Below are 8,933 nucleotides of genomic sequence, written 5' to 3'. Positions count from 1 at the left end.
ACAAGGGTCACCTGATGAACCCTAAGTTGTTTGTTTAACCACAACCTCAGGTCCAGGCCTTCAGGGGTAGTGTGGGATTTACCTCAGCTTTAACAGGATTTTGTACCACTGTTGACATGATCCACTTCAATGGGACTTCTCACAGGAGTTTGCCACTGGTTTAGCTGGCATATGACTCCCCATGGTGGGATCCCCGCTGGGAGATGGGATTAGAGTCCCTCCCACTGTTGTCACTTTTCCACTGCAGGTGGAAAGCCCATGCACTCCATCCAAGCCACACCAGGTTTGCATGTTCTGCCCGTACCTTGTGCTGTCTCCCAGGGTCTGAGTCTTTTCCATATGCAAGCCTTGGATATGCAAGGGATGGCACGGGGTAAGGAAAAGAAAGTACTTCCACATTTTCTGTAGTTACTTAAAATGGACTCTCAGGCTTTCTAAATATAAAAATATCTGACAGATTCATACATATGACAGATTCACTACCTTAAATCTGGTAGTGGCATTGCTTTTTCTAGTAAAGCAAGTTATTACTTCTTCTCCACAGGAGGAAAGAGACTGTCCTTGTACCTCACTCACCGTTAGGTGAGGGGTCAGATAAATCCTTGTCCATTACAAATTAGTGTTTATCATTTGGGAGATGTGCCAATTACTGTGCAAAGTAGCATCAGTCAAATATTTTTCTGTGAAGACCAGAACGGAGCCGTGTGGCTTGAGACAGGGAATCTCTTCTTGCGAGACCTGTTCCTGGCATCCCGAGTCCTTTGCCAGGGGAAGAGATTGTCCTGCTGTGTGCACAAGTTTTCCCAAGGATGCTTCTCAAGTCCTGAGTCTAATGTGAGCTACCCATCAGTTAGGAATTGCTTGCTGTGGTCATTGTATTACTAGTCATGTACGATGGTTTTGTAAACAAGTTTGGGAAGCTCAAGTGCAAGAGAAGCAGCAGAGAACTAAAACTAAGTTGTAAAATCATGGTTTTCACAGTTACTGTCTTTGACTTACATCATTAAATACCCCCAAAAACTCTTTCTCCAGCAGTCCAGAGGGACAATACATGTTACAGTAATGTCCAGCGTTACTAACATCCAGTAACATCCACGTCTCGTGCAGGGTGTGGATTTTGCACTGAGTAAAAAGAGCAGTTGTCCCATTGCCAGCCTAGGGCTCTTCCCTTCCTGGGGCAGCGAGCCCCAGCCAAGGACAGTAGCCAGCAGAGTTTAGGAATTTCAGCAGCACAGTTGCCTCTCTTGCTTTTTAGGGAGTAAGCTAGAGCCAGGAGCAGCATAAAATCGTTGTAGGCGTTGTGCTAGCACTCAGAGGTAGGTGTCTTTTCTGCCTCCAACATTTTCTTCTGCCCTTGCTCCATCCCTGGAAACATCCACTGTGTCTGCCCTCAATTTTGTAAGCCATAACTGACCACATTCATTGCTTCTGAAGGGTTTCTGGGTTTTATGGATTGAAGTCCTGGAGGTTTCAAACTTTGTTTCACTTACACATTTCTGTATTTTCCTCTGCAATATTATCCAGAAAAGCCACATATGTTATACAGTACCTTTTAAAATTATGTGAGTGTCGATAATTCATGAGTTCCTTATTTTAGCTGCTGTCAAAATGATTAGTTTACAGGGCAGAGGAATGGATAGTCTCATACATGACGTCAGACTTTGAGGACAGGGTAAATATGAGCTTAAAAAATACCCATTTTTTACTTTCAGTTTTATTAGAAAACTATTCTTCAGAAATCCAGGTGTAAGGCAAATCCGCTTGTGTTAATTTACTCTGCTTTCCTAAGAATTAACTTTACTTTCCTAGGTTATAAATTGCCTTACGCTTCCCTCTGCTGGGAACAACTTCTCTCTTTTTTGCAGAAGGCAAGTAGAGAAGGTTGCATCTTTGTGGATGACTCTTCCTGTTGCCAAAACTGTGCCAACCTTATAATAAGGCCTTATTCTGCAGTTTTTTTCTTTAAAAGGCCTTTCTTCTATGGATACCTTTAGTAGCAGTTCCTTCCCTAATACAAAGAAAGGTCTCTTAGCTGAAGTAAAGTCCCATTTCCTCTAGAATCTGAACTTAGGTAATATCCATTTACATTCGCTTGTTTTTTTTGAGAAACTCTGACGCCTTCCTCACACTGATACAGCTGCCATCAATTTATTGGGGGTTATCTGATCAAAGGCTGTGCTGATATGACATTAAAATAATATTTTCCAGAAGGACCCAGACATACTCATAGAATTATAGAATTATTTGAGTTGGAAGAGACTTTCAAAGGTCATCTAGCCCAACCCCCCTGCAGGAAGCAGGGATGTCTTCAACTAACAAATAACAGCCTGAATAAACAAAGTTTCTTAATTGCAATATTTTTATTTGTTTCTTTGTAAAAATTCTGCTGCTTGTTCCTGAAAACATCATAGAATCATAGAATCCTCATGGTTGGAAAGGACCTTTGAGATCATCAAGTCCAACCATACATCCCTGTGGGATCAACAGCTGCCTTGAAGGAAATGAAGAAAGGTGAGTAAAAACCAAAACTGACAGTTTTTGGAGTTCTGCTTTGCAAACAAGAGCATCGAAAAGCCTAATATCTCACAGGACATCTCTTCACAGTTAGGACTATAAAGCAGCAACCTATTTGAGCTGAAATAAAGAATTTACAGCCCAGTAAGTGAATTTTACTCAATGAAGAACTCTGTTGTTATCTCCAGGGAGAGTAGAATTTGTTTCCAAATGGGGATTTATCCCAGCTCCTCCCTTAACACGGGATTTCTTTGCTTATTTTTGCCTTCTAACAGATGAGCAGATCTCATTAAAGAAAATGTCACAGAAAACGAGTATTTGCTGTCATCTAGTGGTAACATTTATTTTAGCAACTGTTTGTTCTGCAGCAACTCAGTTTTACTTTTCTCCTAGGAAATTCTATATCTGATTTTGGCTTTATGCTCTTTTCCAGGTACTAAAGGAGAGGATTTATGAAGAATAAAAAGCCTGTATCCTTTTACAGATGGTCCGGTCTAAAATCATACGGAGATTTTTTTCCTGTCAAATGCTTTTCTCTTTCTTCTAAAACTAATAGAATTCTGACCTCATTTTTTTGATGAAGGACTTCGCTGACATCATTGCAAGATCTAATGAAGACGTCAAAGGTGCCTGAGAAGATAAGCTGTAGCTTTCTGCCTCCACCACCATAGGAAGCGGGATAACTTTAATCATCTTCTTCAAACACAGTGGAGAGAGTGTTATCTTTATAGTTCATTTCTTTCCCCCACAGGTATTCCTGGTGCTACAGGACGGACAGTGATGCAGGAAATCTGGAGGTATCACTCACATCTATAATATACCATGCACGGTGCACTGAGTTACAGCTCCTCTTGCTCAGTTGAGCTCTGTAGATATCAGTAAAGCTGCATCAATTTGTACTCTTTGAAGCACTGTCAAATAAGGCACCTCCGCTTTGCATCACTTAAAGGCAGTTACACTGATGGCTGTCAGAAGGCACACACTCTGGACAGGACTGTCCAAAAATGCAGCAGAAAACCAGGAAAACCATGTGAATCTGCGTTGTGCCCGAGGTTTGGCATGCAGGAATGGATGCACACAGTGCTGTTGGGAAAGGGTAGGATGGATGAGAAATGAGGCTACGCCACAGTACACACTTGGTTAAGCGATAACACTAAGTGATGTGGGGTTCACAAAGACCCGCTTCCAAGTTTATGTGAATGTCTTTTTAACTATCTGTGTTATAACCATGTGTACTATAAATGAGAAAGGTAAATTGTCATATGTTTTCAAGTATGCTTCCAGCCCTTTCCACTTCAGTGTGATCTTAGGAAGGCTGAAAGACAAGCTTGTAAACTTTGGACCAAGATCCCCCCAGAAGAATTATTTTATTTTAAGGCAACACTGGAGAAAAGCTAAAAATACAGGTCTGGAAACCCCAGGAAACTGCCACTTTGGTAGGGTGTTTGCTGGTTAGTCGTGTAGCCATGGGAGAGGCTGGAAGGGAATCACAGAATCACAGAATGACGGGGTTGGAAGGGACCTCTGGAGATCATCTAGTCCAACCCCCTGCCAGAGCAGGGTCACCTAGAGCAGGTTGCACAGGAACGTGTCCAGGCGGGTTTTGAATGTCTCCAGAGGGACAGACTCCAATAGCACCATTGACACAATCTGATTCCAAGTAAAACCTGACAGGCAAATGCCAACAAGAGCAAGTCAAACCAGCACCCTTGGTAAAAGTGGTAGGTAGAAACAGTCCTCCACTTCTGTACAAGGGGAGCCTCCTGGCAGAAGGAACTTGTAATTCTGGAGTAAAGAAATGAAGCGGCATGTTACTTTTCTAAAAGCATTGTGGTCTAGAGAAGACAGACTTGTTCAAGCCAGTTCCACGACAGATTCCTTTCTGCAGCAACAGACTCCAAAGACCTCAACCCAGATGCAGGCTGTGGGTATAAATAGATACATTAACCCAGTGTTTCTGGCAATCTTAAGGAAATGCCCTACTTAACACCTGCAGTTGATACTTTATTTTATCTAACTTTCTATTGCAACTGCCAAGAACAGCTACGCTCATTTTACAGAGTGCATCAAATTTTTGTTCCACTTCTTACATTTTGACAGAACATAAATAGGAAAATCTGAAGTTACCCTGGATTTATCTGAGGCCAGAGAAAGGTCAGGCAAGACCAGGAGCAGAAGACACACCAAAACCAAAAGGCTACTTTGTCTGATTACCAGTGCCTGAAGACATACATCCAAATGGATGTTGGTAATTAAGAACCTTTCCTGGCCTGCAGCTCACGAGAACCGAGAGCGAACTTCTCAGAGATGAGACAGAGGACATGGTAGGTTATGAAAGGGAAAAATAAATCAGTCTGCTCCTGCGGACAGGCGCTAAGATAGACCAGGCGTGCCCACAGAAGGAGGCGCTGCTCGATCACTTTCCACTTGGCTGGTGGCACCTGCAGCTGGGCGGAGGTCTCAGCCGCAAATCAGGACTCAGACGCAGATGTCTTGAGGTGTCTTGAAACTATACCTTTCATTTTGTCTGACTTTTTTTTTCTGGATCTTAAAGTCAATGGTTCTTTCTGGATTATTTTTGTCAATTTAAAGTACTGCTTTTATGTCTATCTGGCCTCACTGGTGGACAAAGAAACAACCAGAGCCACTTGAATATGGAGAGGCTGTTTAGCAGACACAGTATATTGCCATAAGATTTTTTTCTTTTTTTCATCAGCTACAGTCAGAAGATAAAATAGGTTTCCTGGTAAATCAATTTGTCAGCTAGAATTTAGAGCATGTATGCTGAAAAATTACTTGATCCTTGACATGTGATAGAGAGGAACTCTTAAAAAAAGAGAAAAATCCCAAGTGCTTTATCTAATAGTATTCTCCCAAACGGCAGGGCCAGAAACAGCGGACAGTGGAGAGTAATGTTAACAATGTCTTTTTCAGTGGGTGTAAAAACAAACAAAGGAAACCTTTAAGCAAATATGCAAAGTGATCTAAATCATGATATTGACACTTATTAAGGAATTGCTGGAATTCTGTCTGGGATCTTTCCTTGAAGTAGGGCTTTTTAATCCCTAGATCTCAAAGTACTTTCTAAAAGGAAAGTGAACTTGGTGGGTGAACTGTGGGACTTCAAATATATGTTGACTTCCCCAAAAACTCAGAAAGATGAACTGTGGGACTTCAAATATATGTTGACTTCCCCAAAAACTCAGAAAGAAAACTGGCATTAGTTTTTTTTTTTTTCCCCCATATTCCAAGGAGCTATTTTTCCATGCTGATTTCTTCCATTTTTGTTGTATCCCTGAGTAGTTTCAGTCTTGAGTCCTTGTCAGAGATGCTGTGACTCAGAGCAGGGGCGACGATGGTTTGCTTTTCCTAACTTGATATATTGTTGTGGAAGCCAGTATATATAAGATAAGGAATGCTTGTACCAAACAGCTCTTTCTTCAAATGTGTATCTTCCTTCAGATATGTTTGTTGTCAGAAGGGGTGTCAGGGGAACACTTACCGCTCTGTAATTTTAAAATTTAGTACATGCTTTGACTTGATGTTAAAAATCCCGGGCTTTTAAAATGGATAGGCATTGTACTGTACTACAAATTCAGTCTCTTCTTCATGTACCAATCTGGTAGTTTGGCAAGAAACCCTGCATTTTCTCTTATTACCTTTACTGCCTGGCATCCCTGGGGCTGGCAGGCAGATTGCCAGGATGTATTTGAGAATGTATGCTTCACTTCTGTACTATCAGTGCCCAGATCCCAGGACCAAACCATTGTGTCTCAGCTGAGATTTTAATTTTCCTCAGTAATTCCACCACTGAAAAGGGCAAACACGCATAGAGAACGTGCTGGCTTGTAAGGAGTAGACTTGAGATCATGCAGTTAATTTGTCTGCCAGGATCCTGCCGTGCACAAGCAGGTGATCGTGTGGAAGAGGCCATTCAGTTGGCAGTGTTTGTGAGGCGTATTTGGTCATGGTTATAGAACATGGTGCCACCTGAGCATCACAGCCTGGAGGGGCTGGTCTTGTGTCCCTCTCACCAGATGCAGCGGTAGCACCTATTTCTCACAACTCTGAAAATCAGACCTGAAGTCTGCAGGTCTGCGGCAGTACAAATGGTTTGTAGGTCGTGTTTTGCCCTTTGCGTATCATGTGCCGGAATGCTGATCCTATGGGAAAAGTTTCCACCCTTAACTCATGACATAATTGGTAAACAGCCATAAATGGAAGTGCAAGGCTTCCACGGTGCCTATGGAGTAAGCTCCTGCTAAATCAGGCCTTGACGACACGGTGCTTACTTGGCAGGGCAAACAGCTTCTTAAACAGACTATATCTATCTCCATCACACAGTCTAGCAACACTGCGGTGACTCCACACTTAATTTTACATAAGTAAGATTAATTACCTTGCTTATTTGCAGTTAGAAAAAAAGAGTATGTGTCTCCTGACAGTGAGCGAAACTAAGGGTGTGAAGCATCCTTCCATATTCAGTATTTCCACACTGAGCTTGTGTTGGACTCAGAGGATCTGTCACTTCCTGAGCAGCAATTTAATGAGTTAATTAAAAAATGTTAATATTTAAGAATTTTAGTATTTTAGGTGGCTTACATACATTTCCAGGGTTTGTGAAGGACTCACGTGGGATCCATGTAAGATGTCTGTTTTTTTGGGATTGCATCTCTGCTACATTTGTTCTGGGCATTAACTACATTGAAGTATGTTTATAGGGTAGCAGAAGGGAATCGTACTGCAGTGTCCTCTCCAACTGCCTTCTCCTCCCATGAGAGTGGAGACCGTTAGACGGTGTAGCTCTTTCCTGTCCCCAGCCTTTCCCTTTTTCCCTTCCTCATGCCCATCATAGCTCTTTCCACCCTTGAGTCATGTTACTTCACAATCTGTACTTAATTAAATGACAGCAAGAAACATTGCATGTGCTTGACGGTTCATTGTTCGATGCTGAACTTTCTGGTATTAATTTATTGTAATTCCCCCACAGAAAAAAAATAATCCCACATCTGTATATAAACCCCAACATGAACTCAAGTGAAAAATACATACTTTCTTCCCAGAAGACGCCCTCTGCAGATGTCCTAACTCCTAATATTGGTGGTTAGCGTGTGTCCAAAGAATTGTACAAATTTTACAGCTTATTTGAATGATTGAATCTAGCAGCTGTTAAACAAGGGTAACTGAACAATACTGGGAAAAACTTGAATCATATATTACTTACAGCCTTTTTATCAATGCAGCATTTATACCACCCCTTGCTCCTCCCCCCCTGCCCCATGCCAGTCCAGACAGGCTGCCTAATGAGAAGTTGTAATTTGTGCAGGAGCATATCCACGATATCCTGAATCTCAGACACCGAGCAAAAGCCATTGCACAGCAGTGCCTGTTTTGGTCTACACAGCCATTTAGCAAACCTAGCACGTGGCGTAAGACTTTAACACATCTGTTATTATTTCCCTTAGTCTACAAGGAGCGTGTAAGAGGTGACGGATCTAAGGAAGCTGTGTAAATAGGTAGAACGGTGCTCTCGCTACTGAGGTGACGTACTCAGAGGAGAAGCATTGCATAACCCCTTGCAGGACCAGAGGCTTCAACTCCCGGGAATTACATTTTGTTTCCTCTCCCATGGTGGTGAGTCGCATTCCGAACTGCTGTTAAGTCGATAGAAGAATTAGAGTCAGCTGCTTCCCCAGCTCCTTCCAGTCCTGGCAGCGGAGGCTAGACCAACAACTGAGCTGCGGAACTAACCATGGCAGGACTAGAGCGGGGACCAAGACAGTTGCTTGGGTTCATGCTCGGGTTCTGCTGCGTCCCCACATTGTCAAGAACCATCACATGGTGACATTCACTTTGTTCACACACTTCGTAACACCTCGTGGCCTAGCATTCCATGCGTTTGCCTGGGTATTTCTATGGAATTACCTGTTGAAAAAAAGAGTGATATGGGACTGGTCTGTTGGTAAGACTGGAAAATGAAAAATTGCTAGTGATTTTAAGATATCCAAAGCACTAAATTGAGTAGGCATATTGCTAGAATTTTGAAAATGATATTTATCTTGATTTACTCTGCTGTGCACAAAACTATCTGAATAAACTTTCTGCAACTGAGTCTTTGGGCATTTTGGGGGGATGCTCTTTTCACAAAAGTTGCTCTCTCTGTTAGGTTAATGATCGGTGATCTTCCTTCCTTAGTCCTTGCCTTCCTTCCTTGTTTCTCTTGATTTGATGGATAGTAACAGGCAATTTTGTAAGTCAGACCTGATTTACACAACATCACAGTTGCTGATATAGCAGTAAATCAGTTGTCAATTATGAGAATTATGTTTTCAGGGAATGTGTCCTGTTTGGGCTTTGTAAATCCATTTGCATGTTAGTTTGTGTGAAAATGTTCCTTAGAACAATTGCCCTGTTTTACA

Source organism: Larus michahellis, chromosome Z (assembly GCF_964199755.1).
Source record: "Larus michahellis chromosome Z, bLarMic1.1, whole genome shotgun sequence".
In the NCBI taxonomy this organism is placed as follows: Eukaryota; Metazoa; Chordata; class Aves; order Charadriiformes; family Laridae; genus Larus; species Larus michahellis.
Note: the sequence above shows the minus strand (reverse complement) of the source record.